Source organism: Tupaia chinensis, unplaced genomic scaffold (assembly GCF_000334495.1).
Source record: "Tupaia chinensis unplaced genomic scaffold, TupChi_1.0 Scaffold000014_1, whole genome shotgun sequence".
NCBI classification, from domain to species: Eukaryota; Metazoa; Chordata; class Mammalia; order Scandentia; family Tupaiidae; genus Tupaia; species Tupaia belangeri.
This window is the reverse complement of record NW_006159444.1, coordinates 2,020,263-2,048,088: the sequence shown is the minus strand read 5'-3', so window position 1 is coordinate 2,048,088 and position 27,826 is coordinate 2,020,263.

Here is a 27,826-nt window from a genome sequence, read left to right as displayed (position 1 = left end):
ATATATATATATATATGTATATATATATACATACATACATACATATATACATATATATGTGTGTGTATATACATATATTTGAGAGAGAGAGATTTTTTGCTACAGGGCACATGTGCTAGCCAGAGAGACAGAGAGACAGAAAGTAAGAAATCAGCCCCCCAGGGGGATGGCCATGCTCCAAGCCCTTCTTCTCCATTCTCCTCAGGATTTTGAGCATGCACGCTCACATATCCAGCATGTTTAGCCATCAGGTCCAGGACTCGAACCGCACTTGAGTACATGGGAATCCAGCAACATAACCAAAACACTATCTAGTGGTTCCCTGTGTTCACATTTTAATGGGGCTTTTCAGAATGTAGTTGATAAATAAATATATTAATAAACTTTAAAAAAGAAATAAAGGGAAAATTCTGGCATACTAGTCAGTTATTCAAATAAAGTCCATGTTTTGTTCAAAAGGTAAGTTGGAATTCTGTTTACTTCAAGGCTCTATTGTACAGCATAAACCAGATCCAGAATAATTACATATAAACATAATTTTAACATAGAAAAGCAAACGCTCTCCTTACCGAATGCAGATTCAAAGTCATAATGCTAAAAACCAGAAGGAAAATATATTACATCATTTTCCATGAGGAATGCAAGCAAATGATCAAAATGTAGTTTAATCATCTCTGAAATATAGAAGAAGGCTAATCCTATTTTAAGTGGTCTATGGCTCTAGCCATAAAATAAACCATGTTTAAAAATAAATATCCATGACTTGAACATCTGAAGAGCATGTCTACATTTAAAGGAGTCAGTCCAGGAGAACGTTCACTTTTTCCAGTGAGCTTTCCATTGTTAAACCATTTAAGAGAGCTTCTTTTAGAATTACCTTCAGAGACCACAGCATATTCTTATGAAAATTTTAAGTGGTGAACAACTTTTGCCTTTCAAGGCTGAATTTGACCTTAAAAACAGCCAACACCTATTTTCAGACAAGCTTGAGGGAAACTGAATAATAAGGTTGGATAGTTAAGGCAGTTACACGATGTGTGGTAATTTATAAAATAAGCACAGGAAAGTTCAAAGTGGCTGCTACGCCCTGCCCTTCTGTATTTTGGCCCACCTGTCTTTTTCTGGATGGTTTATTCCAAGTGGACACTAAAATCTGTCTAGTTTTCTGATATCTCTGAAATTGAGACCTCAAAACATAAACTGACTCATTTAGCTTACTAGTAATACTCTATACAGTAGTCGCTCTCGGTGATGTTGGCTTGGTCTGTGTAGTCTGTGTGCTTATCAATTACGTTAGCATAAATCTTGACATGACAATGATGCTTCACAAAAGCATGGGGCCTGAGGCCAACAGGTGGCATGGTAGTTAAGGCAGCTGGACTCCCACATGGCTGAACATGGTTCAAGTCCCAGACCTGGCAGCTTGCTTTCTTAATTTCCTTCTCTCTCTCTCTCTCTCTCTCTCTCTCTCTCTCTCTCTCTCTCATCAACTTCAATAAAATAAAAATAATGACAATTAATACAATTAATTTTTTTAAAAAAGCATGGGACCTGGAATTAGTTGCTTAGTTTTGTTTATTCATTTTGTTTTTTATAAATAGTTTGCTCTAGGGCATGTGTGCTTTCTGGAGAGGACAGGAATGGAGAGAGAGAAAAAGAAATCAAAAGTGGAGAATCATCCCTCAAAGGGGATGGCCATACCTTAATGGGCCCTAGCCCCCTTAACCTCTGCGCCATCTGCTGGCCCATTAAGGACTATTTTGTTGTTGTTTGTTTTTGAAGGCTAACTTCTCATTCTTTCTCTACTCCCTCTACCACAAAAAATAATTACAGTTCATGCTTCCTTGGTGTTGATTATGGAGCAAGCACTATTCTAAGCATTTGAAATACAGTAGATCACTGAATCTGCACAATATGAGAAAGGCAAATTACTTATTTACTTTTTAAAAAGTTATGATAGGGCACATGCACACGCATCAGACAGAAAGGAAAGCACCCTCCATGGGGCTTGGTCATTCCACAACCGCTTTCCTCCAGTCCTCCGGGGTCCAGGGCACTCACACCTATGCACTGGGCTGAAGACTGAACCACGGTCGGCATATGGCTTCCGGCCCTACCGTCCTGTACATCATCAGCTGTGTCAGAGCGGCTGGGCCAGAAAGGTACAATTATCGTCTCCACTTAGCAGATGATAAACTCTAAGAACAGAGAAGTAGGTAATTGGGCTTTTTAAGACATGTTGGAGCAGGGATTTAAAACTAAGTGGGCTGGGGCCAGCAGGTGGTTTGGCTAGATTCCACATGACGGACTTCATGGTTCAAGTCCCAGACCCAGAATTTGAAAATTACACCAGGCCCATGTGTGCATGCCCAAGATCCTGAGAGAATGAAGGAGAAGGGATTACTGTGTGGCTATCCCTCCTTGGGAGGGTCGTTTCTCACTTTGTCTCTCTCTGACTCTTTCTAGTAAGCATACACACCCTATAGCAAACAAACAAACAAACAAACAAACAAACAAAAACCAGCCTCTATTGATTCAGAGCCCAGACTGTCCTAATCCAAGTCAAGAAACCTTAAGCAGATTTAAATCCAGGTGTTTCACAGAGTTCTGAATACAGAAGGCCCAGAGAGCTACCAAGAGGCACTTTAGTGTACCACAGCCACAGATCCCAGGATCAGTTTAGGAACCTCTAAATGGAAGCATCATTGTTGTTGCCTGAAAGCACTGACTGTAAGAAAGAAAAACAGTCCAGAGTAGTCTCTGGGCTGTCAGGGCCACGAAAAATCCCAAAACAGCATAAACACAAGGCCTTGGTTACACCCTACAACCACTGGGGCTATTGCCCAAAAGGCATGTCTTCGTTTCCAGTAAACAAACCACAGAAGATTAGAGGTTCACAGTGTGACTCCTTCTTCATCCTTTTTCACTCATCAGTGTTATGCCAATCCATAACATAAAGGATAATGTACAACTAGTCAGTCACCTGTGTTAATTTAAATGGACCAATGTGTATTCCAGACAAATTTATAACTCTTCTTTTTACTTTTCTCTGCAGCCACTCTGTGAATGCTTTCTAGGCCCCCTTTGTCACTGGGGCAGGGGATTGGAAGTCTGTGCTCAAATAAATGTCTTTTGTATCACTTACCATGCCACAGTCTTCCTTTTTAGGTGGACAGCTGTGTACTGTATTTTTTATTTTTTAAATATAAAATGCCGCAGATTAAAACAAGCCTCCTTGCTTTGGAGATTAAAAAAAATTTTGAAAAAAAAATGTGCCTCAGAATCAATGAATTATGGGCATAGAGGTTCGTAAGAGAACATCTAGGCACAGCTGGTAGTGTGCAGGACTGTGGATCTGGAAGCCACATGCCCACAGCCGTTCAAGCCCCTGACCTGGTTGGCCTGAAAACACCAGGCATGCGCATGCGGGCCCAGGATCCTGGCTGGCTTGAGGACTAGAAGAGGAGGGGGTTGCAGCATGATTAAGCTCTGTGAAGCGTGCTCCTCTCTCTCTCTCTGGTACACACATGCACTCTGTCAGAAATTTTGAAAGAGAGAGGACTTCTAACTTTCTAGCTTCAGTGGATTCTCCTACTTTCTAGATGGAGCCTCTGTCCTGAAAAGGAAAACGTTCCCAAGATTTCACAATGGAAGTAACAACAGCTTTGAGCTGAGCACAGTGAGAAGGGGAAAGCCCTCAGGGAAGATGCATTTTATATATGAGGTGAAAAAAATGTGGAAGAATGTGGAAAATTTGGAGTGACCGTAAGTGTTTCCTAATGCAGGTGTTCAAAAACTACCCAAGTGAATTTTGAAATGCAGAGCTATTTTTCCATCTGTGGAAAGAGTACATTGTCCAGTGAAAAGCCAAACAATACAATACGAGATGCAAGAATTCCCACCACTCACTTTCCATATTGCCCTTTGGGTTTCTGGGAGCTCCAGACTTGACTCCTGCCACGATTCCTATCACCTGGCCAGCTAGTCTTCATCTTATAGAACCAGGGCCAAGACACACGGCAAGCAGCATTAACGAATATACACAAGTCAATAGGTCTCAAAGGCTCAGATCCCACTTGTAAGCACTTGTTTTTCATGTTCCAATTCAACAAATATCAGTCAAAAAAATCTGGACTAGGTAAACATACTGTTTTTCTTTTTTTTTTTTTTTTAAATGAGCCCAGGTGCAGAGTGTTTTGTCCAAGGGCTGAGAAACAACATCAAATTAATATCCGCCTGGAACTCCATCTAGCGTAGTGGGGTGAAGGGAATAGAAATGGAAATGAGGTTGGGGGAGAGAAAGAGAGAAAGGAGAGGGAAATTAAGAGGGAGAGGGAGTTCTAACATCTGTAAACACAATCCGGTTTTCTTAGTGTCTTGGACCACCCTAGAAAGAACTTCACGTGGAAATGGAAAATGCCTGCCTTCTGGCAATCCATTATAATCCATCAATTTATCAATCATCATTTTCTGAAGGAAACTGAAAAAGTGGTCCTCAGGTTCTGTGTATCTCACATGTGCCCTGCCTTCACCAGTAGCAACTTATGGCAAATTGCTGAATTCCTGCTACGCTCCCTTCATTAGAACATGACTCTTGGGCTGGCCCCATTGCCTGGTGGTTAAGGGAAACTGGATCCCAAATGGCCTACTACATTTCTAATGTGGCCCTGGCAGTTTGGAAAACACCCCAGTCATGTGTGTACGCACACTCACAACCTGATGGGGGGGAGAAATGGAGAAGGAATTATAGGGTGACTGTATCCCATGGAAATGCTTTCTCCTTCTCCCTCTCTTTCTGTTTCTCTCACTGGTAAGCACACACACCTTCTAGCAAATGAGAAAGTAACTCTTGAATCTATCTCCTCAGTTCACTTTGGGAGTGTTTTTGTATAACGTGCAGTTTTTTGAGCAAGCCCCGAGTGAATCTATTGCTTTTTGGTGTAATGAAAAGTATCATTCAAGACTGATTCATTTTTTAGAGTAAACCCTGGAAGATGAGAGTAAGTTATTATTATTTCTTGAATTAAGATAGAAAATATATTTTTAAAGATAACTTCCTAGAATAGTTGAGTTATGCCTCAGTACTCTCCTAGTTATTCAATAATATCACACATAAACTGTTACAAGTAATTCTAAATTGTTTAATGTCTTCCATTTATGACTTAAATCAAATATTACTTGAATTAGATCATTGAACACCTTGGACTAGAACATCTTATACAAGGGTTTTAGAAAATAATATTGGCCTTTATTACAGCTGAAATTGGCAGTGATCTGTCAGGACACTGTATCAGAATGTCATTTGCATAACTGAAATTTTGTTTTTTCATCTTACATAGGTTTTAAAGAAAACTACCCATGCTCTAAAGATGAATATGTCTTAGTAAATGCTGTTTAGCCTCTTTTATAACTAAACCTTCAATGTCATTCCTGAAGCTTACATATCACATTTTTCTCATTGGAAAACTGTGAGTCAGTAACATATTCAAAGCCTGTCAGCTCTATCTTGCTCTCTTTAAAACTGGATGACTGCCTGGCAATGAATTTGAAATCTTCTGCCCCTACCCCCACCCTCCCTGGTATTTTTCTGAAATGCCAGACCTCCAGCATTTAAGCCATCATGTCTCAGTGTCTAAAAGATGGCAGCGATAAAGCACATGACACTGTGTAAACTATGTTATTTTAACTTTAATTTTTTTTCTTAAATGTAAATCCTGGCTAAGGGTGCCAAGAAGTTTGGCGAAGGTCAGCTTGGTTTTAATTCTCTTTAAGTGGGTGAAACCAGAATTCCTTGGCCTCACAAATTCTTGTGGTCTCCCCAAGCAGCTCTTCCTTTCCAACATTAAGTTCATCTTCAGTGTTTACTCAAATGTGTTTGGCCCACTAATACTTCTTTTAATGAGATTGCAGTTTCCTGCCAGAAGTCCCATTTGGATAATTTACTTTTTTTGTTGTTGATCATATCAAGCAAATCATTACAAATAATAATACTGTAATAACATAGTTCTTTCCAGGAAATGTCGTCTTGCTGATGGCATCTAGGGCTGGATATATTAAAAAATCTGCCTGTTTTTTTTCATCCTGGTTGCACTGCAATTTAACACTCCTTGAAGAGAAGGAACATGGAGAGAGGTTCTGGCTTGTGATCAGCCTTTCAGGTTGGTGGGCAGATGAAAACTCTGATAGAATTCTTCCTAAAGATTTACTGTGCGTGCTCCAATGCCTTGTTCTATGTTGGCTGATTTGTAAAAGACCTCCATAAAAACAGGTCATCAAGGCAGTTCAGGATTAAATAGAAAAGAATAATTTCACTTGTTTTCATTTTTCTGAATCTGTGAAATCCAGATCACTTTATTATCCCTTAGTGAATGGGATAATTAACTAATGCAAAATTTAAAGTAAAACCTTTATTGAACGTTTCATTCTGAAGTAAAAGCATTTGCCTTTATTTGCTATTTCATCTACTTTTACCCAATCTGTTCCGATGTTCATCCAGCACATGGAAAGAGATTGTCTTAAATCAAAGAAGGAAATGCTGCTGGTTTTGGTGAATCATACAAAGTATTTGTAAATTAGTGATTTTTTCCAAAGGAAATTTGTAGAGTATACTTAGTAAATCACTTCTTGAAAAAAAAAAATGTCAAGAAGTACTTCTTTGGCAAAGAAGAGAAAGAGAATAGAGTCTAAGAGAAAAACATGTCATCTTAATGTAAAGATATGCTATATTTAATTACAATTACAGACGACCTAATTAAAAATAACATATAATGAGTCAGCAAGTGGTGCGGAGATGGAAGTGGCTGGATCCCACCTGGCTGACTTCATAGTTCCTATTCTGGACCCAGTGGCTTGAAAATTATGTGCGAGTGTGTGTGTGTGTGTGTGTGTGTGTGTGTGTGTCCAAAATGTCAAGAGGAGAATGGAGAAGAAGGGATTATGGCTTGGCCATCCCCTTTTCTCATTTTGCTTGTTTCTTTCTCTCTCTATATATATAGAGCATGTGCTCTATAGCAAACAAAAATAAAATAAATAAATAACAAATAGTATAAGACTTTCTATCTCACTTAGCCAGAAGATTATCAAAAGACAGGCTGTTACAGCATTCATAGCATAGATCAACCACTTAGAAAGTCTGAGTCAGATACTATCCATCGAACACTTCATTCATTCATTCAGCATGTCTTGGGCCTCCTCTGTGGCAGCCCATGTGCTAGGAGAGGGTAACACAGTGCTGATTTTGGACCCGGCGCAGTGCAAGACTCTGGCTGATGCAAACAAAAGTCAAGGCCGGAGACCAGCAGTTAGCATAATGGCTATGTCGCTGGACTCCCATGTAGTCGACCGCAGTTCGCGTCCCGGACCCAGTGGCTTAAAACTCACACCAGGCGCATGTGCATGTGTGCCCAAGATCCCGAGAGGAGAATGGAGGAGAAGGGATTGCGGCGTGGCCATCCCCCCTGGGGGGTGATTTCTCGCTTTCTGTCTCTCTGTCTCTCTCTGGCTGGCTGGCGAGTGCATGCGCCCTATAGCAAAAAACCTCTCCAAAAAAAGAAAAAAAAAAAAGTCAAGGCCAAGTATTTGTTGTTGAGAAGTTAACTTGTTTTATCACGAAAAAGGTTCACATAAGTGAAACCAAAGTAAAATAGTATGACACAATACCCAGGCATTCATGTGAATATCACAAACCATACCATCTGGGTATGGACTCTGGCAAACTTACTGCAGAAAAAATATTTTCTGGAAGATTAGTGAGTAGCTCACAAACTAACTGGAAGGCTAAAAGACTAAGTTTGGAAAATGAGATAAACCCAAAGGAATCTACAACCAGAGTCGCATATAAGGAATTGCTTGATTACAAAGCCTCCACTAGACATCAGGTACAAAACACTGCCAAAGCCAGATGAATTCTAAATGGTCCTTGTTTCATTGCATCACTGGCCCCCTTGTGTAAGAGCTGACATCTTCAGTGAGCTCACTACCTATGATCAATGGCTCTAAGCAAGTTACCTTTATCTCACTTAATCCTCACAGTAGTCCTCTAAAGAAAGTAGTCGCAGTAAGAACCACTTTACAGATTTGGATACTTACGGAGACAGAGTACCGGGCTCTAGGGCACAGACTGGTGAGTGAGGGAGCTGGTATTCACCACCCAACAGCCAGGCTCTCCTTCATCATCTGCCTCTCAAAGCTTAGGTAGGAGTCCCCGAATTCCTGAGCTTGTACATAGCACCAGGAATGAGGTTAGTTACATATGCGACCTTCTGGCTTCCTGAATTCACACATGGCTGACTCCCAGCATAAGAAAGAAGTTCAAATGCTAGCAATGAAAAATTTACAATTATCACTCCAGAGACTACAAAGAAACACATAAAAGAAGTGAAAGATCCAAACTTGAGAAAAAACATACTCTAATAATGTTCAAGGTATATTATATTGGGTTGTCGGAAAAGTCATGATGTATTTTTCTATATTTTTCTATCCAAAAATGTGTCATGACTTTTCTGATGACCCAATAATTTCCGATATTCAGTTATATTATGAATATTTCTTTCAGCCTAGGAACACCTAAATATTTTCTTTTAGACAACACATTAAACTCAATTATCGTATTTTTCCTTTCCATTCTTTTAATTGGGCCAAGACAGCTCCGATAAAATGTAGTTATTTATTTTCGGTCCTCAAGTCAATGGAAATTAAAATATCTTTGCTCCATCCTATTTCTCAAATAGCTAAATGATTTCAAGAAATAATACACTCAAGAATAACCTTGAGAGGGTTTTATTCAACACAAAAGAAAGAAAAAAAACAATCTTACATTTTATTTTTGTCTGTATCTTTAGCTATGCAGTAAAAGAATGACCATTTTATGGATGCAAGGATAAGGTAGCCAAATTGTGGTCATTTATTTTTCCTAAATAATATAGAGTAACAGATATGACAAGTGGACCCTGCTTTCTCTCTCCCCATAGGACTTTGCCCTGAGCCTATGGGTTATTTCAGTGTATACACCAATAATAGCAATAATAAACAGAGACGACCTGAATGCCCAAGCTCATATTGATCAACCCCAAAGAATAGTGAGTAGAACTTTATTTTGTTCCCAAACATAAAGACAAGTTGTGTTATTCCCAAATTATTTCTCAAACTTTTGTTTCTAATTTATGTACAACATGCAATACAATATTGATGTATTTTGATATCAAAAATGGGGATTCAAATGAACGGTGAGCAATTTTGAAGTCCTTAGAAATTAACACCTCTTCCATTTACTGTGGACTTCAAAACACTAGAACAGAATTTTGAAAGAAACGCTAATACCTTCTTGATAACTGCATCTTGATCCATTTATAAAATCTATAATATGCAGCCTTTTTCTTACAGAAGCAAGTCCAGCTTGATAAATCCAGAATTTGAGTTGAAAGGGACACATGTCATACGGGCCAGCTCAACTAAGTTAGGAATAATAAGAGGAAAAAACTAGAATGCATCTGAAAGAATGCTCTCCTATTTCCTTTTTCATATTTTATACACAATGTATCCTCAATTTCCTGAAATGTCATTGCTCTCCATGTAATAAACAAATGATAAGGAAAACTCAAGTCAGGAAAGCAGTGGCTTAATAATCTTCATTAGTGTTTTATAAAACCCCACAGCTTCAGGGGCTGTTTTGGTTTAAAGCCAATGACTTAAAGCCAATGACTTTTGCAGTTTCTTTTTTTCTTTCTTCCTTCCTTTCTTTCTTTCTTCTTTTTTTTTTTTTCCTAAGAAGAAAATCAACCAATATGAATGATATAAATTTATGGCAAATTCTCAGCACAGAGTCTCTTTGCACTTAAATATTTTCACCAGTTTTAGTTCTCACTCCAGGATCCTGGCCCTAAAAATTCATTTCTTTTATTGTTCCACAAATACAAATTTCCCTGAATTCGTTTCTTGACAGTTTTCCAGGAGCCCAAATGGGCAATTGATTTTATTGGTTTTCTAATGATTCAGGCAGCTGGGGCAAAAGATTCTCCTTCATCTCTGATGGTTCCTAATGCCTGTTTTGCATTTTTAAGGATAAATATTCTGAAAGATTTTTGATGATTGGAAGGGACACAATATTATTCCTATGCAAACTGACTTTCATTAAGACAGCATCATACTGAGTAAAACCAGCCCATTGTACTATCCTGACAGGAAAGCAATGGTTGATTATTTTCTTTTCTTGAATTGTCAACAGATCCAGGTAACTACTATTTGAACAGAATCCAGAATCCTAGCCTGCTTCCTAGCTCTAAGTCTTTTATTTATTTATTTATTTATTTATTTTTGAGAGGTTTTTGCTATAGGACACGTGCGCTTGCTAGAAAGACAGAGAGAAATAGAGAGATAGAAAGCGAGAAATCACCCCCCCCAGGGAGGATGGCCATGCCGCAATCCCTTCTCCTGCATTCTCCTCTTGGGATCTTGGGCACGCACACACACACGCCCAGCGTGACTTTAAGCCACCAGGTCCGGGACTTGAACCACGGTAGACTACATGGGAGTTCAGCGACATAGCCATTACGCTAACTGCTGGTCCCCAAGCTTTAAGTCTTAAGCAAAGTTCTCTTAACATATTTTGATTTTGTTTTATTAAAACTAAAACTGCCTTTCTTGAAAAAAAAAAAAAAAAGACTTAAATGTAGTCACAAATTTTACTCCACTTCAGTCCAGCACTGTTCTTAACATTGAATACAATAAATATCAAGGTCACACTTGGACATAAATCCAAAAATCTTTTACTCAGTGGAATTACCTAATCTACCATGATGACAGAGAAAACTAACACTTTTTCTCTTGCCTTTGGCTCTGAAATCTACATATTGAATTGTCTATTTTTCTTCAGTGGGCTCATTTCAACGTTCCCATGTTGGTGGAGTTGAAAGTTACAAAGAGCTTCTGTATGGTCTGAACTCATGAAATGACATTTTGCACATGGGAAAAAGTCTAAAACGCATCAGTAACAATTACTTTGTCCAATGTGTTAAACACTGAGTCTTTCACAAACTGTTTACTTTTGAAAGCTACAATTATGTTCAGTTTAAAATTATGCAAAAAGATGTTTTCAAGTCGTAATACAAAAATTGCTTTTTAATAATATAACGAATATCTTGTACAACAACAAACCAGCAGAAAGTAGGTAAAAGATAGTTCCATACAGCTCACTGAAAGGAAATACAAGTACCAATACAAAGCTTTTCAGCATACGAAAGACATTTGGCTTCATTCAAGGTAAGGAAGATGCTAATTCAAACTTTATTAAATATCTTTTTCAAAGGTCATTTTTGTAAATATGAAAAGTTTAACAATGCATTAATTGGCACATTCTTGTACATCACTGATTAAAATAGTCAATGGCCTCATAGAAGCAATTTGGGGCTGACTCCGTAGCACAGGGATTAAGCAATGGGCACAGGAAACCAAATTCCCACATGGGTGGTTTATGGTTCAAGTCTTAGACCCGGTAGCAACATGCCCAGCACATGACAACCCATGCCCAGGATTCTGGATGGGATGGAGAAATAGAGGAAAAGGATTGCAGTGTGAGCAGGCCCCATTGTGGTGTGCTTTTTCTCTCACATTCTCTCTCTCTTATGTGTCTACACATGCCCTCTGGCATTAACAATAACAAAAGCAATTTCGAATTAACTACAAATTTAAAACATGCATACCTTTTTTTTCTTTTTTAGAGAGGTTTTTGCTATAGGGCACGTGCGCTCGCCAGCCAGACAGAGAGAGACAGAGACAGAAAGTGAGAAATCACCCCCCGGGGGGATGGTCACGCCGCAATCCCTACTCTTCCATTCTCCTCTCGGGATCTTGGGCACGCATGCACACGCGCCTGGCATGAGTTTTAAGCCACCAGGTCCGGGATACGAACCGCGGTCGACTACATGGGAGTCCAGCGACATAGCCATTACGCTAACTGCTGGTTCCCAAAACATGCATACCTTTTAATGTAACCAATTATACACACATATACTACAATACATATGTATTCATATAGCTATAAAATGATAGGTTCTAAGGCTATTCATTAATTACAGTATAGTGTGAAGTAGCAAAATAGCAGGAGTAGGGGCCAGTAGGTGTGGTGATTAAAGGTGCTAGATTCCCACGTGGACAACAGCAATTTGTGTCCCAGATCTGGTGGCTTGCTTTCTCACTTTCTCTTTCTCTCTCTCTCTAGTCAAATTAAGTAATAATAATAATAACAAATTTAGTTAAATAAATAAATAAATCTTTATGCACACACAGAGAAGTAGGGGCCAGCAGGTGGTTTGGCAGTTGGCAGTTAAGGCACTGGACTCCCACACGATTGACTGCAGTGTGAGTCCCAGACCAGCAGCTTGAAAATCGCACCAGGCCCATGTGCATGCATGTTCAAAATACCAAGAGGAGACTGGAGAAGGAATTGCAGTGTGACCATCCCCCTGGGGGATGATGTCTCACTTTCCTTTTCTCAGTCTGTCTCTATTACTCTCTGGTTGGTGAACACACCCTATGGCAAAAACTTAAATAAAAAAAATTTTTTTTAAAGGCACGAATAACTTAAAAATCAGTCAAGAGTATCTGGTTAAATAAATTATGGCAATTTGAATGGAATGCTAAGAAGCTATTAAAATAATACAGGCCCAGGCTCCATGGCACAGTCAATAGGCTACAGCCCTGCAATCTGGACGCAGAGTTTGCATCCCCAGCCCAGTTGGCCTGAAAGCACACCGGGTGTGTGCACTTGTACCCAGAATCCTGACAGACAATAATAATAAAGGGTAGAATGAAATGGAAAGTGAAGAATCAAGTTAAGATAGTTTTGTCAACTGAGAACCTGCCTCAGATTCATTCTACAAGGTGTGTTCCAAGGTATATAGCTGATAGGAGGTTAGTAATGACTGTAGCCCCTCAAAATGATATTTTCCCTCATGGGAGAATGTAGCCTATGAATGCTGTGGCTATTATAGTGAATAGGAGGATTACGCCAATATTTCAGGCTTCGAAGAAGGTAAAAGATCCGTAGTAAAGGCCTCGGCCTACATGTAGGAATAAGCTGATGAAAAATATTGACGCACCATCAGTATGAAGATATCGGATAATTCAACCATAGTTTACATCTCGACAAAAGTGTGTGACTGAGGAGAAGGCTGTGGTCGTGTCTGTAGTATAGTGTATAGCTAGAAATAAGTCTGCAATCATCTATAGGATGAGACAGAGTCCTAGTAATGAGCCAAAGTTTCATCAGGATGTGATGTTTGATGGAGCTGGGAGATCAATAATTTGGTTAGTAATTTGAGTAATGGGTGCTTTTTTTCATATGTTGGTCATAGGTTCTTATACTTGAAATACAATGGTGGCTTTTCATGTCATAAGTCATGATTAAATTCCATGTAAGAATGTGTCTTAGGTTGTATTTGCACTTAGTGTGTATGTGTGTGTGTGTGTGTGTGTTTTGTTACTGGTTTTGTAGGCTTTTCTTCAAAACCTTCTCCAATTTATGGGGGGTTTGGGTCGATTGTAAGTGGTGGGGTTGGTTGTGGTATTGTGGTAAGTCTTGGAGGTTCATTTCTAGGGCTGACAGTTTTTTAAATTTATTTAGGCAGGATATTAGTGGTATTTGTGTATACAACTGCTGTGGCTACTGAAGAGTTTCCAGAGATTTGAGGGTCTAATGTTATTTGAGGGAGTTTGTTATTAGGTATTCTTATAGAGTGGGTGGTGGCTTTGTGAATAAAGGGTTGTGAAACAGATTTTCTTGTTAATTTAACGGATTTAGAAATTTGAATGATGTTTGAGAACAGTAATTCAAGATTTTTATGTGACGATTCTTTAGGGATAGCTGCTCTTTATGACTATGAATATTGATTAATAATTGTGGCTGGATGAACTTTGTTAATTTTCGCGCAAGTGAAATTACTGAAGGACTGAAGTAAGGGGGGATCATGGCATGACTGAGACCTATGGAAAATGCTTCTCTCTCTCTCTCTCTCTCTCTCTCTCTCTCTTTTCCTCAATCATGCACCTGAATACATGTACTCTATTATGAACTTTAAAAAAAGGATTGTGCCAGGATGGCTTCAGCAATGTCCAACTTCTTGGTGTTTTGGACAAAGAATTGAAGGAACCATGTCAATAGCAAAAGCAAAGAGTAGTTTAAGTACACTCCAGAGAGGTAAGAGCGGACCAAGCACTGGAGAGTGAGGCTCAAGGGCCCCGATACTTCCCATGGGGTTTATAATTCTTTAACCAGGGTCGTGTCAGTTGATCCTTGGCTGTGCCCACTGACATCTCAGCTATATCAGATGTGGCTAGATTCACTGGTTTATCTCATTAGCTAGATCAAATGTGGCTGGGCCCACTGATTTACCTCAGTGGCTAGATCAAATATGACTTAATCAGCTAGATACCCCCCACTAAAAATCTCCCACCTACATTACCTCAAGCAAAGAATGTTACGCACTAACCAGTTTTTCTATCTAGCCACATAGGCTGGTGCTCCAGTCCCGTACTCACTCCCTGTCTCCGAATGAGACAGTTTCTTAATGGCCTAATGTACAACAAAAATCAAAATACATTTTCAGCAGAAAAATAGTAAGATGCAGACTTCCACTCGAGTGAAAAGGTAAGGGGAGGTTTATATGTAATTACCTGAATATGGAGAGCCTATCTCTGGAAGGATACAAAAGCCACTGGTCATAGCTGCTTCTGAAGAGAACTGAGTGGCAGGGAACAACAAAAACAATGGGCAACTTTTCAAAACATGTAGGTAATTAAGTATCTATTCCTTATATATCATTACTAGCCACTGAGATAAACAAGAAGGATTTCTTGCCCTTTGGAAGAAGCTGATAGATACTAAATCTTAGAAAGCCATTATGTATGAATGTGCTTGATCCAAGCTGTAAATGTGACACACAAAGGAGCTAGAGGCAAAGTAGAAAGGCTCTCAAAACAGGCAACATCTGAACTGGTTTCTAGGAGTTCAAAAGTGAATGGGAGCTAGCCTCTCTGTGCCAGGAATTTCATTAGTATGAGTACATTGCATGTGGGGTTTTTTCTTTCTTTCTCCTCCCTCCTTCCTCTCCTTCCCTCCCTCATCTCCCTTTCTTCCTCTTTCTTCCTTCTCCTACTCCCTCTCGTCTTCCTCTTCTTCCTTTTCCTCCTCCTCTTTCTTCTTCCTCTTTACAAATGGGTTTCTCGACATTCATAGGTTATGACTATGTATTTTGATGCACTTGAATGGTGGCAAGGACTCTCCGATCTCCAGTCATTTTGCCAGTATTATTTCTGGGTGTAGAATAAGGTCTTCATTTCCCCTGTATTTTGGAAAACTATCCAGTTGCCATGATATCATTTTTGTCACCTAAAGCACTTTATATGGTCATCTGCTAATATATGGTGATAGCAAACTGATTACAAAGCAAATACTAGAATGTGTCCATATTTAATATCAAAATTACTTCTACAGTAATAGAAATACAACAGAAGTTTTTCTATTTTTCTCTCTGTATATATTTCTCTCTTTTTGTTTCTCTCTCTAATAAGGTACTGTAAACAAGAAATTTCATTAATTTTGAACCAGGCCATGGCACAGTGGTTACAACGTCCGGATCCCACATGGCTGACCACGCAGACTGAGTCCCAGGCCTAACGACTGGAGAAAATGCTGGACACACGTGCTTGAGTGCTCAAAATCCCAGAAGAAGGAAGAAACGAAGGAAAAGGGATTGAGATATGGCCATGCCCCATGGGGATTCTTTCTCACTTTCCCTCTGTCTTTCTCTGGTGCCTACACATGCACTCTGGCCATTAAAATTAAAAAAGAAAGAGAGAGAGAAAAGGAAAGAAAGAGAGAGCGAGAGAGCGAGAAAGAAAGAAAGAAAGAAAGAAAGAAGAAAGAAAGAAAGAAAGAGAGAGAGAGAGAGAGAGGGAGGGAGGGAGGGAGGGAGGAAGGAAGGAAAACTTAAAAATCAGTCAAGAGTATCTGGTTAAATAAATTATGGCAATTTGAATGGAATGCTAAGAAGCTATTAAAATAATACAGGCCCAGGCTCCATGGCACAGTCAATAGGCTACAGCCCTGCAATCTGGACGCAGAGTTTGCATCCCCAGCCCAGTTGGCCTGAAAGCACACCGGGTGTGTGCACTTGTACCCAGAATCCTGACAGACAATAACAATAAAGGGTAGAATGAAATGGAAAGTGAAGAATCAAGTTAAGATAGTTTTGTCAACTGAGAACCTGCCTCAGATTCATTCTACAAGGTGTGTTCCAAGGTATATAGCTGATAGGAGGTTAGTAATGACTGTAGCCCCTCAAAATGATATTTTCCCTCATGGGAGAATGTAGCCTATGAATGCTGTGGCTATTATAGTGAATAGGAGGATTACGCCAATATTTCAGGCTTCGAAGAAGGTAAAAGATCCGTAGTAAAGGCCTCGGCCTACATGTAGGAATAAGCTGATGAAAAATATTGACGCACCATCAGTATGAAGATATCGGATAATTCAACCATAGTTTACATCTCGACAAAAGTGTGTGACTGAGGAGAAGGCTGTGGTCGTGTCTGTAGTATAGTGTATAGCTAGAAATAAGTTTGCAATCATCTATAGGATGAGACAGAGTCCTAGTAATGAGCCAAAGTTTCATCAGGATGTGATGTTTGATGGAGCTGGGAGATCAATAATTTGGTTAGTAATTTGAGTAATGGGTGCTTTTTTTCATATGTTGGTCATAGGTTCTTATACTTGAAATACAATGGTGGCTTTTCATGTCATAAGTCATGATTAAATTCCATGTAAGAATGTGTCTTAGGTTGTATTTGCACTTAGTGTGTATGTGTGTGTGTGTGTGTGTGTTTTGTTACTGGTTTTGTAGGCTTTTCTTCAAAACCTTCTCCAATTTATGGGGGGTTTGGGTCGATTGTAAGTGGTGGGGTTGGTTGTGGTATTGTGGTAAGTCTTGGAGGTTCATTTCTAGGGCTGACAGTTTTTTAAATTTATTTAGGCAGGATATTAGTGGTATTTGTGTATACAACTGCTGTGGCTACTGAAGAGTTTCCAGAGATTTGAGGGTCTAATGTTATTTGAGGGAGTTTGTTATTAGGTATTCTTATAGAGTGGGTGGTGGCTTTGTGAATAAAGGGTTGTGAAACAGATTTTCTTGTTAATTTAACGGATTTAGAAATTTGAATGATGTTTGAGAACAGTAATTCAAGATTTTTATGTGACGATTCTTTAGGGATAGCTGCTCTTTATGACTATGAATATTGATTAATAATTGTGGCTGGATGAACTTTGTTAATTTTCGCGCAAGTGAAATTACTGAAGGACTGAAGTAAGGGGGGATCATGGCATGACTGAGACCTATGGAAAATGCTTCTCTCTCTCTCTCTCTCTCTCTCTCTCTCTCTTTTCCTCAATCATGCACCTGAATACATGTACTCTATTATGAACTTTAAAAAAAGGATTGTGCCAGGATGGCTTCAGCAATGTCCAACTTCTTGGTGTTTTGGACAAAGAATTGAAGGAACCATGTCAATAGCAAAAGCAAAGAGTAGTTTAAGTACACTCCAGAGAGGTAAGAGCGGACCAAGCACTGGAGAGTGAGGCTCAAGGGCCCCGATACTTCCCATGGGGTTTATAATTCTTTAACCAGGGTCGTGTCAGTTGATCCTTGGCTGTGCCCACTGACATCTCAGCTATATCAGATGTGGCTAGATTCACTGGTTTATCTCATTAGCTAGATCAAATGTGGCTGGGCCCACTGATTTACCTCAGTGGCTAGATCAAATATGACTTAATCAGCTAGATACCCCCCACTAAAAATCTCCCACCTACATTACCTCAAGCAAAGAATGTTACGCACTAACCAGTTTTTCTATCTAGCCACATAGGCTAGTGCTCCAGTCCCGTACTCACTCCCTGTCTCCGAATGAGACAGTTTCTTAATGGCCTAATGTACAACAAAAATCAAAATACATTTTCAGCAGAAAAATAGTAAGATGCAGACTTCCACTCGAGTGAAAAGGTAAGGGGAGGTTTATATGTAATTGCCTGAATATGGAGAGCCTATCTCTGGAAGGATACAAAAGCCACTGGTCATAGCTGCTTCTGAAGAGAACTGAGTGGCAGGGAACAACAAAAACAATGGGCAACTTTTCAAAACATGTAGGTAATTAAGTATCTATTCCTTATATATCATTACTAGCCACTGAGATAAACAAGAAGGATTTCTTGCCCTTTGGAAGAAGCTGATAGATACTAAATCTTAGAAAGCCATTATGTATGAATGTGCTTGATCCAAGCTGTAAATGTGACACACAAAGGAGCTAGAGGCAAAGTAGAAAGGCTCTCAAAACAGGCAACATCTGAACTGGTTTCTAGGAGTTCAAAAGTGAATGGGAGCTAGCCTCTCTGTGCCAGGAATTTCATTAGTATGAGTACATTGCATGTGGGGTTTTTTCTTTCTTTCTCCTCCCTCCTTCCTCTCCTTCCCTCCCTCATCTCCCTTTCTTCCTCTTTCTTCCTTCTCCTACTCCCTCTCGTCTTCCTCTTCTTCCTTTTCCTCCTCCTCTTTCTTCTTCCTCTTTACAAATGGGTTTCTCGACATTCATAGTTTATGACTATGTATTTTGATGCACTTGAATGGTGGCAAGGACGCTCCGATCTCCAGTCATTTTGCCAGTATTATTTCTGGGTGTAGAATAAGGTCTTCATTTCCCCTGTATTTTGGAAAACTATCCAGTTGCCATGATATCATTTTTGTCACCTAAAGCACTTTATATGGTCATCTGCTAATATATGGTGATAGCAAACTGATTACAAAGCAAATACTAGAATGTGTCCATATTTAATATCAAAATTACTTCTACAGTAATAGAAATACAACAGAAGTTTTTCTATTTTTCTCTCTGTATATATTTCTCTCTTTTTGTTTCTCTCTCTAATAAGGTACTGTAAACAAGAAATTTCATTAATTTTGAACCAGGCCATGGCACAGTGGTTACAACGTCTGGATCCCACATGGCTGACCACGCAGACTGAGTCCCAGGCCTAACGACTGGAGAAAATGCTGGACACACGTGCTTGAGTGCTCAAAATCCCAGAAGAAGGAAGAAACGAAGGAAAAGGGATTGAGATATGGCCATGCCCCATGGGGATTCTTTCTCACTTTCCCTCTGTTTTTCTCTAGTGCCTACACATGCACTCTGGCCATTAAAATTAAAAAAGAAAGAAAGAGAGAAAAGGAAAGAAAGAGAGAGCGAGAGAGAGAGAGAGAGAAAGAAAGAAAGAAAGAAAGAAAGAAAGAAAGAAAGAAAGAAAGAAAGAAAGAAAGAAAGAAAGAAAAAAGAAAGAAAGAAAGAAAGAAAGAAAGAAAGAAAGAAAGAAAAGAGAGAGAGAGAGAAAGAGAGAAAGAAAGAGAGAGAGAGAGAGGAAGGAAGGAAGGAAGGAAGGAAGGAAGGAAGGAAGGAAGGAAAAGAAAGAAAGAAAAAGATTCGGTATCATTGGCCCTGAGTCAGCAGACTAATGTACCACACTTCGGAATTTTAGATGCTACATTCATCCTAAGAGTTCTTCCATCTTCCCATGTCAGTTCTGAATTGAAAATTCCGAATAAATGGCTAAATCTGCAACAGAGGCAAACATGCAGCTTGCTTCCTACTTTGGAAGTCTTCCCTGTGTCTTTGGCTGGAAAGAATTCAGGAATCAAAGCATTTCCTTAAACAATGTAAGCCAAGATAAATCCACTTATTCTAAGAAACAATAGAAATGAAATTTCCACTGGGATCAAACTCAGCATAGCTAATTAGCATTTCTTTCAAGCTTAGTATTTGGCTTAGCTGTCAGGTTAGAGGTTAGGAGAGGAGACCTACTAACTATTTTATTAAACATGAATGTTCGCCAGAGAGTACAGTAATTAACTTGTGTTTTACTTCTTCCATCTTGGACTATAATTTTTATTTGTTTTTCACCTTTTCCAGTTTGACAGTAAGAGGATCGTTCTATAAGAGTTACCAAGCCAGACCACCCACCAACTGCCACAAGTCACTGGATGCTATTTTGATGTATTTTATGTTGTGTTTCTAATCTATCTTTGGTAGCAACTAAATGATGTTCATGAAAATACTTAAGTTTCTTATTGTTTCTATGTAATATATAATATAACTGAATAGACGTGGGCACCTAGGAAAATACAAAAAAAAATGCAATATTTTCTTTAAAAAATAATGACTAGCCTTGTTTATGTATCTAGTACCTGGTAATTAAACTTTCTGTTTTCTTCTCGTCAATAGATCTGCGTCTTTTTTTGTTTGTTTGTTTTTTGTTTTTTGTTTGTTTGTTTGTTTGTTTGTGTCTTTTTCTTAAGGTTTTTGCACTTGCTAGAGAGAAACAGTAAGAGGGAAAGTAAGAAATCACCCCCTGCCCCAGGGTGGATGGCCATGCAAATATCCCTTCTCCTCCACTCTGCTACTGGGATTTGGGGCACTCACACACATACACCCAGCACAATTCTCAAGGCAGCAGATATGGGACTTGAACCATAGTCAGCTGTGTGAGAGTCTAGCACTTTAGCCACACCCCAGCTGCCCCAGATCTGCTTCATAAAACAGAATTAAGTGCAATTTCTTGGTCTACTGTTATGATGAAGCTAAACTTAATTCTGTTCTTGTTGGTTCCAGAAGTATACCCATATTAGTAAAGATTTTTCATCCCTAATTTCTTTTCTCTTTTCTTCCCCTGGCCATTTGGCCTAATGTATTTCCCCTTAATATAAAACTTCAGCTGTCATCATCCCTGTCATCTCTTTGTCCTTCTATTCTCTCTTTCATGACCTTCATTCCCCATCACCTACTGCTCCAGATTCACTTCTTTTTACTGTCTGGTCTCCGTTTTCTGGCATCGAAGTTAGGCTTCATCATCTTCTACTAGCTCACTTCACTAGCTCACTTTAACTTATATCAACCACCCAGTGTCTCTCCAGGGCTTTAGATGTCCACTTTCCTATACTCGTTCTAACCTGACACAATTGCTTCACTGTTGGCATCTACCACTACCATCAATGAGACTGCCTGGTGCTGCACTCACCCTTGGGCAATCAGAGAATCAGGAAACACTCATGTTGGAAGCTTCTTTCAAAGGAGGCACTACTACATTCCACTCTATGCTGGACTCCGTTCACTGAGGTTCCAGACAAATGTCATATTCATGGGGCAGCCCTATGGCCTTATGGTTAGAGGAGTCAACCCCAGATGGCCAGCTGTAGTTCAGATATTTTCTAGCACCTTGAAAAATACACTAGGCATATGTGCTTGCATGACCAAAATTCCAACATGATAGAAAAGATGGGGAAGAAGGGATTGTAGTATGACCATGCACCATTGAGCACGGCCCTCTCTCTCTGCTTTATCTACATTCCCTATCTCTCTGTGTCTCTTCCTCTCTCTAGCAAGCATGCATGCCCTCTGGAAATTAAAAAGAAAAGTCATATTAATTATCATATCCCCAGGATACAATGAAGATATTTTAGATTCTCAATCAACAAATATTCACTGAATGAATTTCTAGGACAATAACAAAAGATATGTCTTTCATTTGCCCACGTAATTAAACCAAAAATTTTGATTTGTTGGCAAGACTCAATTTACCTTCTCTGTAAGTTTTTCCCTTCTCTGTACTTTGCACCCATAGCCACATTGTGCAGTAGAGAACATGCACCGAGTGAGCTCCATGGGTTTACCTGGGCCTTGTTACATAGCCCTTTGAGAGCAGTCTGATGGAAACCATGAGGCCACGATCTGAGGTCATTTTGGAATTCTAAGTTTCCCAAATTAATATCAAGTAAAGATAAATTAGAGAACTTTCAGAAGATTTGTTTAAAAATAATTAGGAAGTTGAAAAATAAGAAACATAATGGGGCTGGGATGCTATGAGAATGCCTATTATATTTATTCTCTCATAGGAGGAGCAGCATACTTCTGGGCCTTGTATGGCCATCAGAAATCAAACCAAGAGAGAGACACAAGGCCAGCCCTGTAGCTCAGTGGTTAAGCACTGTGTGAAGGGAGTGGGATCTCACATGGCCACCACAGTTGGAATCCTGGCCCAACAGCTTGAAAATCTTGCAGGATGTTTGTTTGTTTGTTTGTTTGTTTGTTTGTTTATGGTGGTAAAGTGTGTATTTAGAATTAGCCAGCTGGACTTGCTTTAGATGATCCCAATTTTGTTGGCAACATCCAAAGCATCATAATTGGGAGCCAGTCACACATACGCCTTCTTCTCTCCATCAGGCCTGATTAGAGTGTTGACCTTGGCCGCATCACTATCACAGAGCTTCTTCACAGCCTATTTGATCTGGTGCTTGTTGCCTTGACATCCACAATAAACACAAGTGTGTTGTTGTGTTCTACCTTCTTCATGGCAGACTTGGTTGTCAGGGGGAACTTGATGATGGCAGAGTAGTCAATCTTGCTTCTCCTGGAGGTGCTCTTCTGAGGATATTTAGGCTGCCGCCACAGTCTGAGAGTCTTGGGCCTCTGGAAGGTGGGCGATGTACGGATCTTCTTTATTTGTGTGTGGCTGTGGACACCTTTCAGCACTGCCTTCTTGGCCTTCAAAGCTTTTGCTTTAGCTTCAGCTTTGGGAGGAGCAGGAGCTTCCTTCTTCACGTTCAGCACTATCTTGGCAAAAAGCTCTTTGTCTCTCTTTAGTGCATACACATGCCCTCTGGTATTTAGGGGGAAAAAAAGTAGATACCCAGGGCCAGCCCTTGGTGTTGTGGTGAAGGAAGCTGGATCACACATTGTAACCACATGATTTGAGTCCCAGACCCAGCAGCTTGAGAAACACCAAGTGCATGTGTATGCACGCCCAAAGCCCAAAAAGAGGAGAGATGGAGAAGAACGGATTACAGCATGACCATTCTCCATGGGGAGTGCTTTCTTTCTCTCTCTCTCCGACTTGTTCTCTGACTCTTCCTGGCAAGTATACACACCCCCTCCGAAAATTATTTCTTAAAAAGAAAAAGAAGGGGAAGGAGAAAGAAGAAGAAAAGAAAGAGGCACAAAGTCAAGAGAGAAGAGAGCAAAATTTAAGATTTATTACAGACAAAAGCAGATTAGAGAAGGTAACTTGAATCTGTAGCCTCAATCCGCTTCCTAGTACGTATGGCCATGAATTCAACTCTCATACCCATAAGCCCAACTCACTGCAGAGACAGCACCTCGTTCAGGAAGTGCTCCCCTAGTTAAGTGATAAAGGCCTGCAACTTTGGGGCCACCGCTCCAAGAGAGGCAGGGTACCAAGGTGCTGTATGCCCGGTGCTTTTTCCCAGTCTCACCAGCCAGGTAGGCCATCAAGTGGCAATCAGGAGAGAAGAGCAGAAGCTATCCTTCTTATGTCCCTATTGTTCCATCAGGAAATGAAATTTTCTTCCTGCGAACATGAAGATTCAGAAATATGACCCCCCCCCAGTACTTTGCATATATGGTTGATTAAATGACCCATAAACTCCATAAATTCAGATTCTGTAATCCCAAAGAAAGGACTTTAGTCTTCCTTTTCTTTTCTGTTTTACTACAGGGTTTCTATTTCTTTTCTTTTTTCTTTTTTTATTTTTTTTAATTAATTTGCTATAGGGCACATGTGCTTGCTGGAGAGAGATGGAGAGAGAGAGAGAGAAGGAAAATAAGAAAACGTTCCCCAAGGGTGATGACCACCACTACCCCTTCTCTCCATTTTTTTCCTTTTTTTTTTTTTTTTTGAGAGGTTTTTGCTATAGGACACTAGCGCTCGCCATACAGAGGGAGACAGAGAGACAGAAAGCGAGAAATCACCCCTCAGGGGGGATGGCCATGCCGCAATCCCTTCTCCTCCATTCTCCTCTCGGGATCCTGGGCATGCACACAAACGCGCCCAGCAGGAGTTTTAAGCCACCCGGTCCGGGACGCGAACCACGATCGACCACGTGAGAGTCCAGCGATATAGCCATTACGCCAACTGCTGGTCCCCCCTTCTCCTCCATTTTCTTCTTGGGATTTGAGGCATGCATTCAAGTGTGTACCCACCATGTTTTCAAGCTGCAGGATCCAGGACTCAAACCATGCAGTTTGCCAACTGAGATCCAGCCATCTTAGCTACCATTGCTACCTGCTGGCCCATTACAGGGTTTCTTAACATAAATGTATAAATAAATAAATAAGCAAACAAACAATCATGTGCAGTGAAATTAAAATGAAACTTTAATGTGTATATGGAATCTTGAAATTAGAGAGCATCTTCAGTCCTCCCCAGGAGGAAAGCCACTGGGAATATCTACATTATTGAAAAGCCACAACAAAGAATATCTACATTATTGAAAAGCCACAATGGCTTAGTGGTAACTGATCCCTTTTGTGTCTGAACTTCCAAACTCATCTTCATCTCACTGTCATGACCAAGATGATGAGTCACGGGAGTTTCTAAGTCAAGTGCAGTTGGCAGTAGATTAAATGCTGAAGCTGAAGTTCCCACCAAGCCTGTTTTTGTAACCTGTGAAACATATTCAAACAATTCAGGATCCATTTCCTGAAAGGATATTCTCAACTTTCCAGCTACTCTGCAAAGTTAAAGTTGGACTCAGTTTTCAACTGGGGAGTGTAAGGATTCTCAAAAGAAAACTAAGATTTTTCCTCAAGTGAAAAACTTCAGGGTGGGATGGGAAGAGGAAAATTTTACTTGATAATGAGTTTCTTCTCATTCAGACTGCTCAAAAAGACTTCATGCATATGTATTTACTTTTTACATATTTTGTAAGTAAGCTTCTATTTACTGAAGTAGAATATCCATGTAGAAAAGTGCACAAATTATGAGGAAACAGCTTGACGAATTTTCTAGAATGAGCACACCTGGGTGACCAGCCCAAAATCAAGATATAGACTATTAATTACTATCACTCCCAGAATGCCCAGTTGCTCTCTCCTATTTATTACTACCCCCAAAAGACTGCTATTCAGGACTTCTAACACCATAACTAAATATGCCTATTTTTGAACTTCATATAACTGGAATCAAACAGTATGTATCTTCATGTGTTTGGATGTTTTGGAAGAGTCATCCACATAGCTACATGTAGTAATGTAATTCCTTAATTCCTATTACTTGTTAGTATTTCATTGTATGAACATGTCACTATTTTATGTATTTACTCATTCTATTTTATTTTTTTGAGAGGTTTTTGCCATAGGGCGTGTGCGCTCACCAGACAGACAGAGACAGACAGAGAGACAGAAAGCGAGAAATCCCCCCCCAGGGGGGATGGCCACACCGCAATCCCTTCTCCTCCATTCTCCTCTTAGGATCTTGGGCATGCACGCACACGCGCCCGGCATGAGTTTTAAGCCACTGGGTCCAGGACACGAACCGCGGTCGACAACGTGGGAGTCCAGCGACATAGCCATTATGCTAACTGCTGGTCCCTACTCATTCTATTTTTGAGGGACATTTGACTAATTTCCAGTTTGGAGCTATTATGAATAGTGCTGCATGCATATTCTGCATTGCTTGGTGAATGTTGGTGTACATTTTTGTCGGGTATATTCCAAGTAGTCAGACATAGGCCACAAAGCTTAAGCAAACTTGTTATAGCAGCAATAAGAAACTCATACAATCACTTTTTCATGTGTTTATTGGCCATATAGATATGTTCTTTTGTGAAGTGCTTGTGTCCACTTCCTTAAAGTACATTGTCTTTCTCTTCATTTTGATTTGTGGGAGTTCCTTATGTTTTTTGCATTGATGTCCTTTATAGATAATCTTTATACTATGTTCTCCCACTCCATGATTTTTTTCTTTTTCTTTTTCTATGGAGGTTTTTGCTTTAGGGTGTGTGTGCTTGCCAGAGAGGGAGGGACAGAGACAGTGGGAGGGAAAGTGAGAAATCACCTCCCATGGGGATGGCCACGCCGCAATCCCTTCTCCTCCGTCCTGTCAAAATCTTGGGCCCACACACACACACACATGTCCAGTGTGAGTTTCAAGCCACCAGGTCTGGGACTTGAACTATGGTCAGCATGGCTTATTTCTTTTACTCAATGATATCTTTTGATGAAACAAAGTTCTCGAGTTTAGTAATGTCCATTGTATCTCTTTTCATTTATTGTTAGTGCTTTTTCTGCATTTTATTTTTTTACTCCAGAGAGTATGTGCATATGAGAAAGAGAAAGAATGAGAAAAGAGAGACAGTATCTTCTGACAGAAATTGACCACACCACAATCCTTTTTCCTCCAGTCGTCCATCCCATCAGGGTGCTGGGCAAACACACATGCCTGGCATACAAACCATCAGGGTCAGGACTCAAACCATGGTTGCCACGTGAACTCTAGTTTCCTCGACACAACACTTAACCCCTTAACCACTGTGCTGTGAAGCCAGTCCTTTTCTATACTTTTTTTTTTTTTTTTTTTTTTTTTTTTTTTTTGAGAAGTTGGGACCAAGAGAAAGAGAGGGAAAGTGAGAAAGTAAGCCACCAGGTCCAGGATTCAAACCATAGCTGGCCATATGCAAGACCAGTGTCTTTACTATCATGCCACCTGCTGGTCCCAGCCTTGGTTATTTTTACTCCTTGAATTTTTATGTAAATTTAAAAGAAACACAATTTTGACTAAAGTAAACCTGCAGGAAGTTTTACTGAGATTTCATTTTATTTTTAAATCTCTTTGAGAGATACTTAGTTCTTTCGTTTTTCTCAATTCTATAAATGATATTTATTGAGAGGTTTTTGCTATATGGCGTGTGCGCTAGCCAGAAAGACAGAGAGAGACAGAGAGACAGAAAGCGAGAAATCACAACCCCCCACCCCCACCCCAGGGGGAATGGTCAAACCGCAATCCCTTCTCTTCCACTTTCCTCTCGGGATCTTGGACACGCATGAATACGTGTGAGTTTAAGCTACCGGGTCCAGGACTCAAACCACGGTGGATTACATAGGAGTCCAGTGACATAGCCATTATGCCAACTGTTGGACTCGTATAAATAATATTTTATACTTTTTTCTTTTGAGGAAGTTAAAAGAGAAAGAAGAGGAAAGAAGAAAGAAAAACGTATTTCTTAGGCAGCTACAGTCTCTCCGTCCAATCTCAGGCCTTAGCGTGTGTGTGCGTGTGTGTGTGTGTGCGTGTGTGTGTGTGTGTGTGTGTGTGTGTGCTGAGGGAGGGAGATAATAAAGATAATTTAACTTTAAATGAATTTGGAAGTTTTAATTAATACATGCAGATGGACATATTAATTACTAAATCAAGATTCTTTGTAATACCCAAGAGCAATCAAAGAAGTCATCTGGGACACAAAATAAACTAACCTCCTTCAATAAATTTAATAGATTTTTTTTAAAAAATAATAACTAGAAACTACACTGAGGTAACAGTACAGACCCACTATAACAGTTTTTATTAAAAAGACAGATAAAAAGAATTGTGAATGAGGACGTGAAGAAACATGAATCCTCATACCTTACTGGTAGAATTATAAAATGGTACAGCCAGAAGCTGACCCCATAGCCTAGCAGTTAAGGGAGCCAGATTCCTACATGGCCAAACATAATTCAAATCCTGGCCCCAACAACTTGGGAAAAGAATGAAAAAGAAGTCCGATAAAATCTCCATGTGTCCTAGGTTCAGTAAAATAGCCCAGCCATTCAAAAAACAGTATGCAAAAAATAAATAAATAAATAAAAATTTAAAAAATGTGGAACCAGCGGTTAGCGTAATGGCTATGTCGCTGGATTCCCACGTAGTCGACCGCGGTTCGTGTCCCGGACCCGGTGGCTTAAA